Source organism: Schistocerca serialis, chromosome 6 (assembly GCF_023864345.2).
Source record: "Schistocerca serialis cubense isolate TAMUIC-IGC-003099 chromosome 6, iqSchSeri2.2, whole genome shotgun sequence".
Classification (NCBI taxonomy): domain Eukaryota; kingdom Metazoa; phylum Arthropoda; class Insecta; order Orthoptera; family Acrididae; genus Schistocerca; species Schistocerca serialis.
This window is the reverse complement of record NC_064643.1, coordinates 600838591-600847274: the sequence shown is the minus strand read 5'-3', so window position 1 is coordinate 600847274 and position 8684 is coordinate 600838591. Positions and strand designations below refer to the sequence as shown.

Below are 8684 nucleotides of genomic sequence, written 5' to 3'. Positions count from 1 at the left end.
AACGATGCGGGAGACCCGAACCGCCGTACCAGGTAAGGTTCTGATGGAGGTGGTTTGCCGTTGCCTTCCTCCGACCGTAATGGTGATGAATGATGATGATGACGACGATACACAAACACCCAGTCATCTCGGGGCCGGTGAAAATCCGTGACCCCGCCAGGAATCGAACCCGGGATCAAGTGCTCGGGAAGCGAGAAAGCTACCACGAGACCACGAGCGGTGAACTAAACCCAAAATAAAAATATAAAATCTTCCACCTCGTTTTTTGCAAGCAAAAAGTACCCCGTTACAGACTACAATACCGCTCCATGGTCGACATTAAAACTGGCTTTCTGCTGAAGGCTAGATAGTGTGCGTACAAATGTGGTATTACAGCATCAACATCTGAAAGAAAATCCGGCTCTGTAAATTAGTGTGCATCAGTATAGCGTGATTTTTCCACTTAATTGACGGACTATGTTTTAATTCTAAACAGTAAAAAGAAAGAAAGTGTCTTTGAAGTGGTTAGTAATAATAATGGCCGTTCTACGTGTTGAGCTGACTTAGTCATACAGTTGGGTTACGTTGTATAGAACTCGTACGGGACTTGGTAGATTAATCTGCCACGAGTAATGAGTATGATGGGCAAACATCTACGAATGTAGTGGTGTGGGCATGTTGGGAATATGGATCTCACAGGGAGCGTATAAGGGATGAGTCCCTACAGACGCACTACCTTCTGTGCACGCGGTGGCTCAGATGGATAGAGCGTCTGCCATGTAAGCAGGAGATCCCGGGTTCGAATCCCGGTCGGGGCACACATTTTCAAGATGTCCCCAATGAAGTACATCAACGCCTGTTGGCAGCTATGGTGTCCATTTAATTATCATTTCATTTCTAGCAAAGCTGCATGGTCATCCACGGTAACTGTTCTTTCGAGAACAGACACTACCGTCATATATAGTATTGACATATCTTTCTGTCAGAAAAGTTTATTTGATATTTATTGCAATGTTTGTACAATTTGTAATTGAAACAAACTGGACAGTGAATCCAAACTCGTGCACTGCGATAGGCATGCCATCCCACGTGGGATTTCCTCGCATTGCAGATATTGCAGGGACCGGCGATTCTTCGTCAGGGACCGTTTCTTTGCTGGATTAACATGATTCAGTATTACTGGAGATATTTTGTCAATGTTTCGCACAGGAATTACGGCGTTGCTTTGTAACGACATTGAATCCTCATTGACTGAATTCTGGACCTTCAGGATCTCTGCTGTCTTACCCTATTTAAACTTACAATATTTGTTTGTCTTTGATGGTATCAACTGAATTTATCCATTTTTTTGTATATATATATCAAACCTGTTTTCAAACGGCTGTAGCACGGAAAGGGTACGTTTCCGGATACGGGCTCCAAATCGAATGTTGTATGCACAGTTCCTTCTACAAGTACCCCAGGTTTATAAGGGAATTTTAGAGCACCTTGTGTTTATGAATACTAATTTATGTACAACATTTGGTCTGTCCTTGTATCTAGATAAGAGAGGATAAATGATTCAAACGGCTCTAAGCACTATGAGACTTAACATCTGACGTCATCAGTCCCCTAGACTTAGAACTACTTATACCTAACTAACCTAAGGACGTCACACACATCCATGCCCGAGGCAGGATTCGAATCTGCGATCGTAGCAGCAGCACGGTTCCGGACTGAAGCGCCTAGAACCGCTCGGCCACAGCGACCAGCTAACAGAGGATAAGAAAATAGTAAATAAATAACAGAAATGTTCATGTCGACCAACGGTATCCGTGTCCATATTACGTATTAAGTCTCCCTCTCAATCGGAACAAGTCGGCTCGACTCGTGGAAAAGTCGGCTCGACTCGTGGAAATCGGCTTTCAAATTTTTTCTACATTGTGACCTGTTTCTGAACCTGACGTGGATTTCTCTTAATGGATTCCTATGGTATTGATTAATGACCATAATTGTGCACTTGCTTGTCTTGTAGTACGTTTTTTCTTAGGAAGAATTTCTTTCATGATGTGTTTGAGTAAGCTCGCAGACTGCAGCAGCCGATACTACGCTCCAGTTTCCCACATAACTCTGTCAGTCTCTACAAATGTTTCACCTATTCCGCGGCTCTGCAGGTATCTTTTAACCTTATGTGATTTTGAGCGGTTAAAAACAAATCAGCGGACAGGAAAATTGGTGGTAACAGCAGCAGCACAATCACAAATCTCACAGACCGCCTCTTATCAAATTTCCAGTTAACAGCCATTATTTGTATTCAGGGAAATTAATTTCTGCTTATGCTTCAGAAATGCTCGTACACGTTGCAAATTATACAAGCAGCACTCACATGTGTGTATGGCAAAGATGATTTCTGTAAGGAAGGCTCCATTTACACTAGCTCATAGCTGAATATCCTACATTCTGATTTTATTAAATGAGGGCAAAATGCTGAAAACGGAACGAAAAAGGTAGTGTGGATATATAAACGGAAAGACGCTGCATGAGTTTTATACCCACAAAAGGTGAAGACAAAAGATTTTTAACAGTGTAGGTTTCAATGATAAGTAAAAGACATATGAAGACAGCAGACAAGTACGCCGGCCGGAGTGGCCGAGCGGTTCTAGGCGCTACAGTCTGGAACCGCGCGACCGCTACGGTCGCAGGTTCGAATCCTGCCTCGGGCATGGATATGTGTGATGTCCTTAGGTTAGTTAGGCTTAAGTGGTTGTAAGTTCTAGGGGACTGATGACCTCAGAAGTTAAATCCCGTAGTGCTCAGAGCCATTTGAACCAGACAAGTACGAATATTCTGTATGTACCAGCGTTTTAGCTCCACACTCAAGAGGGCAGTCAGATGGAGCACCGTCACGTAGTAGCCTCATTACCCTTCGTAGCAACAAAGGCATGTTCTGCAGCAGGAGGGGCAGGGTAACCCACAAGAAAATACGCCTCACCTGTGAGGAGTTGTTGAAGGATAGCTGATCCCAGGAGGCGGTCGTCAAGAATCCACGCCGCCACACTGGAGGCTGAACCGGTGCTAATGGTTCGTTGCCACCAAGCCGTAGAGATTCTGTGCAGCTCACAGATGGGTACTGTGGAAGGTGACTATACTAGTTCTCGTATGGGTGGCATCGGTGAAAAAAGTGAAATGATCGTATGGCGTCAGTGGGCGGGAGCTCTCAGGCGGAAAGTTCGGCCGCCAAGTGCAAGTCTTATTGAGTGCGACGCCGCTTTGGACAACTGTGCGTCGACAATGGGGATGAAATGATGATGAGGACAGCACAAAACCCAGTCCCTGAGGGGAGAAAATCCTCCACTCCAGCAGGGAATCGAACCCAGGACCTCGCACGTGGCATTCCAAAGCGCTGACCGTTCAGCTGTTGTGGCGGACAGCGCCTGTGAAAAGGATAGATAAGAGAAATTCCAACATCGTGATGGTCTAAGCGACGAACTAGCGACAAAACCATCGCCGCGGACTCACGTCCGTACATAATAAGGCCTGCACGCATTGTAGGTGATACGGATAGTGGTTAGTTGTCGTGGGGAATGTTCCACACGGTGGTATGGCGTACACCACGCTGGTGGGCCACCAGCCTGTTGCTGATACCGGAGTCACTGTCAAAAGGTCTCTCACTTCCTCGGAAAGCATTTCCAGTCGTTTGTCCATATGACCTTCTATGTTCGTTATCCTCGCAGGGATCGTTCCCTCCACTTTGTCCCCATGTAACAAAGTCATCCAGTATGTTTCGTGTTCGTGGGTAGTCAATCATTCTTGCAGTTAATCACTTATGGTGATGCTTGATAGACTGCGTTACATTGTGCTTTTTAGTGCTAAGGCTAACTATTGGTTAACCGTTGTCACCAAGTTGTATATAATTAAATGGGCTTATTGGGGTCAGATTCCACATACATCCTAATACAAGAAAAAAAAACGGACGACCCACAAAGGAATTGTACAAATGGGGTGGAAACCAAGAGGTGTGATGTGCATGTTCACACAAACAAATGAGTACAATCTGAGAAAAACTGGATGATTTATTCAAGAGAGCTTCCAAAAGTGAGCAACTGCGTAACGCTTTGTTCCACCTCTGGCACTTATGCAAGCATCAGTAGAGTTTTGGGATGTCCTCCTGAGGGATATCATCCAAAGTTCTGTCCAATTGGCGTGTTAAAATCCGGAGTTGTTTGGAGGGCACCGCCTGCAATGCTCCTAGTATTTTCAACTGGCCAGAGATCAGATGACCCTACTGGCCAAGGCAGGGTTCGGAAAGCACGAAAACAAGCAGAAAAAACTCTCCCCGTGAGAGAGACTGGGCATTATTTTGCTGAAATGCAAGCCCAGGACGGTTGCCATGAAGGGCAAGAAAACGGGGCACACAACACCGTCGGCGTACCGCTGTGCTATAAGGATGGCGCGGATGACAAGCAAAGGCATCCTGCTATGAAGATAAATGACACGCGGACCATCACTACGGGGTGTGGGGCTGCATGGCGGGCGACGGTCAGGTTTGTATCCCAGCGCAGTCCTCACGTTTCCGGACACGTCTTCGGCCTGGAATCCCATTGACTGGAGTCGGATTGTGTTGAGAGATGAGTCTCGCTTCGAAATGAGCCCTGATGACCAGCGATGAAGTTTCTGGAGACATTCCGGAAATCGGAGGGATACCAGCTTGACTGTCACCCACCTTATGATCCGAAAGCCAGGGGAAATGATATGGGGTGCCATTTCTTTTCGTAGCAAGATCTCTTCGATTGTCATCCGCGGTTCCCTTACAGCGCAGTGGTACGTCAACGATATTGTACGCCCCATTTTATTGACCTTAATGGCAAACCAAGGCCGGCGACTGTGGACGATCGGTTCTAGGCGCTTCAGTCTGGAACCACTCTGCTGCTACGGCCACAAGTTCGAATCTTGCCTCGGGCATAGATGTGTGTGATGTCCTTAGGTTAGTTAGGTTTAGGTAGTTCTCAGTCTAGGCGACTGATGACCTAATATGTTAAGTCTCATAGCGCTTAGAGTCATTTTTTGAGCAAACCATCTTGTGCTTACAATTCTGCAAGATAATGCCCGGCCACATACGGAGTGAGTTTCTACTGCTTGTGTTCGTGCGTGCCAAACCCTACCTTGTCCAGTAAGATCGCCAGATCTCTTCCCAGAGAGTACTGCGGACACCGCCCTCCAACCGTTTCAGGATTTTACGACGTAACATGCCAATTGGACAGAATTTGGCACGATATCGCTCAGGAGGACATCCAATAATTCTGTCAAACAATGCCAAACCGAATAACTGCTTGCATATGGATCAGAAGTGGACCAACACGTTGCTAAATTGCTCAATTTGTGAAGCTCTTTCTCTTGAATAAATCACACAAGTTTTGTGTTACTGTAATCATTTGTTTGTCAGTACATGTACATCACATCTATCGATTTCCGCCCGATTTCAATAATTCCTTCGTGATGTATCTGTTTTTCCTTTTTTTTCTAGTTTTTAGTTTTTTCTTTCTTTTATTTTTTTCTTTACCTTAAGTCGAATTATTAGACAACAGCATTCAGTATTGCATTAGGATTTCATTTAACTGTTTAATTAACATATTTCAATAACAACATTACGAACAAGACGAGTTCCGGTAACAACTTGGATAGACTGTCAACTATAATCCCAGAAATTAGGTTGAACGATACGTTTTGTTACATGTTGGTCATTGTTCCAGGCAAAAATCAAAGTTACGTTGTGTACGTGTGGGTAAGCACTTATAGAAATTCTTTCTTTTTATTCTAATATTCCAATGGGCTGGGGGTGTCGCAGAGAAGCCCCTATTGGGAATAGTTGGGAATTTTCAGTTGCAACATTCACTTGACAACCAAGGGAAAGATATAAAGGAATTTGGTGGGAAGCAGTGCCTTCGATCCAGTTCCGATTATGTATGGGACAATGTTGATCATTGTGCCAGTTAAAAACTAAAATTGTGTGTGTGTGTGTGTGTGTGTGTGTGTGAGGGATATATATATATATATATATTATACACTCCTGGAAATTGAAATAAGAACATCGTGAATTCATTGTCCCAGGAAGGGGAAACTTTAATGACACATTCCTGGGGTCAGATACATCACATGATCACACTGACAGAACCACAGGCACATAGACACAGGCAACAGAGCATGCACAATGTCGGCACTAGTACAGTGTATATCCACCTTTCGCAGCAATGCAGGCTGCTATTCTCCCATGGAGACGATCGTAGAGATGCTGGATGTAGTCCTGTAGAACGGCTTGCCATGCCATTTCCACCTGGCGCCTCAGTTGGACCAGCGTTCGTGCTGGACGTGCAGACCGCGTGAGACGACGCTTCATCCAGTCCCAAACATGCTCAATGGGGGACAGATCCGGAGATCTTGCTGGCCAGGGTAGTTAACTTACACCTTCTAGAGCACGTTGGGTGGCACGGGATACATGCGGACGTGCATTGTCCTGTTGGAACAGCAAGTTCCCTTGCCGATCTAGGAATGGTAGAACGATGGGTTCGATGACGGTTTGGATGTACCGTGCACTATTCAGTGTCCCCTCGACGATCACCAGTGGTGTACGGCCAGTGTAGGAGATCGTTCCCCACACCATGATGCCGGGTGTTGGCCCTGTGTGCCTCGGTCGTATGCAGTCCTGATTGTGGCGCTCACCTGCACGGCGCCAAACACGCATACGACCATCATTGGCACCAAGGCAGAAGCGACTCTCATCGCTGAAGACGACACGTCTCCATTCGTCCCTCCATTCACGCCTGCCGCGACACCACTGGAGGCGGGCTGCACGATGTTGGGGCGTGAGCGGAAGACGGCCTAACGGTGTGCGGGACCGTAGCCCAGCTTCATGGAGACGGTTGCGAATGGTCCTCGCCGATACCCCAGGAGCAACAGTGTCCCTAATTTGCTGGGAAGTGGCGGTGCGGTCCCCTACGGCACTGCGTAGGATCCTACGGTCTTGGCGTGCATCCGTGCGTCGCTGCGGTCCGGTCCCAGGTCGACGGGCACGTGCACCTTCCGCCGACCACTGGCGACAACATCGATGTACTGTGGAGACCTCACGCCCCACGTGTTGAGCAATTCGGCGGTACGTCCACCCGGCCTCCCACATGCCCACTATACGCCCTCGCTCAAAGTCCGTCAACTGCACATACGGTTCACGTCCACGCTGTCGCGGCATGCTACCAGTGTTAAAGACTGCGATGGAGCTCCGTATGCCACGGCAAACTGGCTGACACTGACGGCGGCGGTGCACAAATGCTGCGCAGCTAGCGCCATTCGACGGCCAACACCGCGGTTCCTGGTGTGTCCGCTGTGCCGTGCGTGTGATCATTGCTTGTACAGCCCTCTCGCAGTGTCCGGAGCAAGTATGGTGGGTCTGACACACCGGTGTCAATGTGTTCTTTTTTCCATTTCCAGGAGTGTATATTCGCTGACCTTTGCGGTTTAAACTGAAATTCTGTTTACGCCGGAGGTACCGGCATTGGCTGCGCCTGCGCCAGCTGGCAGCTGTTTGGCCCCCTGTGTGCTTCCCCGGCGTTTTCATCGCTCAACAAGCGCAGCACGACTCGCCATCCGCCTACAGGGCCTCCCACCCCTCCCGCCATTCACGTGTTCGCCACGCTGCCTCTCCCATCAGCGCGTGCCTACACCTCTGGCAGCGGTATTCGCTGCTTATTATTCTCCGCTGCTCGTTACGCAGTTTTAAAGCGTACAGCAAAAGGCACACACTACATTCAGCTTTCCTGCCTTTTCAGCATATGCTCAATAACATTTCATAACGGAGCATATTTTCTTCCAAAATTAAAGTCCTTTACTTGGTTGAGCTGTTTGCCATCCACTCCACGAACAGCCAGCCAGATATGAAGATCTGAAGAATTATTTCGGACTGAAGACATTTATCAATGTGTGGTGAAACAAGCGGTGTATCATTGTGAGAGATCCAGATGCGAGTGAGTCTGCTGCGACTTATACCAGTTCACTATTGTCAGCGCCGCATGATCATAACGCGCCTGTGCTTAGCATGTAAAGGAATGCACCATCATGTAAGAGTGAAATTAAAAAAAAAAAAGAACTTTTCCAAAGTTTGTCAGTATATGCTTCAGCATATATTAATGTTAACATTGTGAAGTCTCAGAATGATCCAATAAATGTGCTTTGCTAAGTGTATTATTTAAAAACAATAAGTAGTGCTAAATAATGAAGCTAAAATGCTAAAAATTGCTCAGAATGTGCAAATGTACGTCAAAATCACAAGTAACGAGCCTGAACTTAATCAGACCAATATTTTGGTCGAAATAGGCCTTTTTACCAAAATTGAAGGCGCTAAATATTAGACTCAGAAACATGAAAATTTTTACGTAGCCTCAGTTTCATATAAAAACGTTAACTATATGACTCCATTAGGTTATCTCTATTAGTTTTCAAGTTACATACTAGGTACTAAATTTGAAACGAAAATGTGCCTATTCATAATAGACTAAGTATCTCTTGTATTTGTTACAGAAAGTTCTAATTACAGCACGCGATTACTCTGATAATGAAATGTAGCTGTATCAAGTTTCAAGACTTTAGTGTAAATGGTAATCATTACAAGAGGTCATGTTCTTTTGTCGGTTCCGTTCTAAAGATTCTAGCCGACCACGTAAAAGTGCTGTCGAGCTAAA

General features: G+C 46.3%; 1 non-coding gene across 1 annotated transcript; it reads left to right on the top strand.

Moving 5' to 3' along the window:
• The first annotated feature begins 722 nt into the window (after positions 1-722).
• On the top strand, positions 723-797 carry Trnat-ugu (transfer RNA threonine (anticodon UGU)). The gene has a single exon. It is a non-coding gene; the product is annotated as a tRNA-Thr (tRNA).
• The last annotated feature ends 7887 nt before the right edge of the window (positions 798-8684 follow it).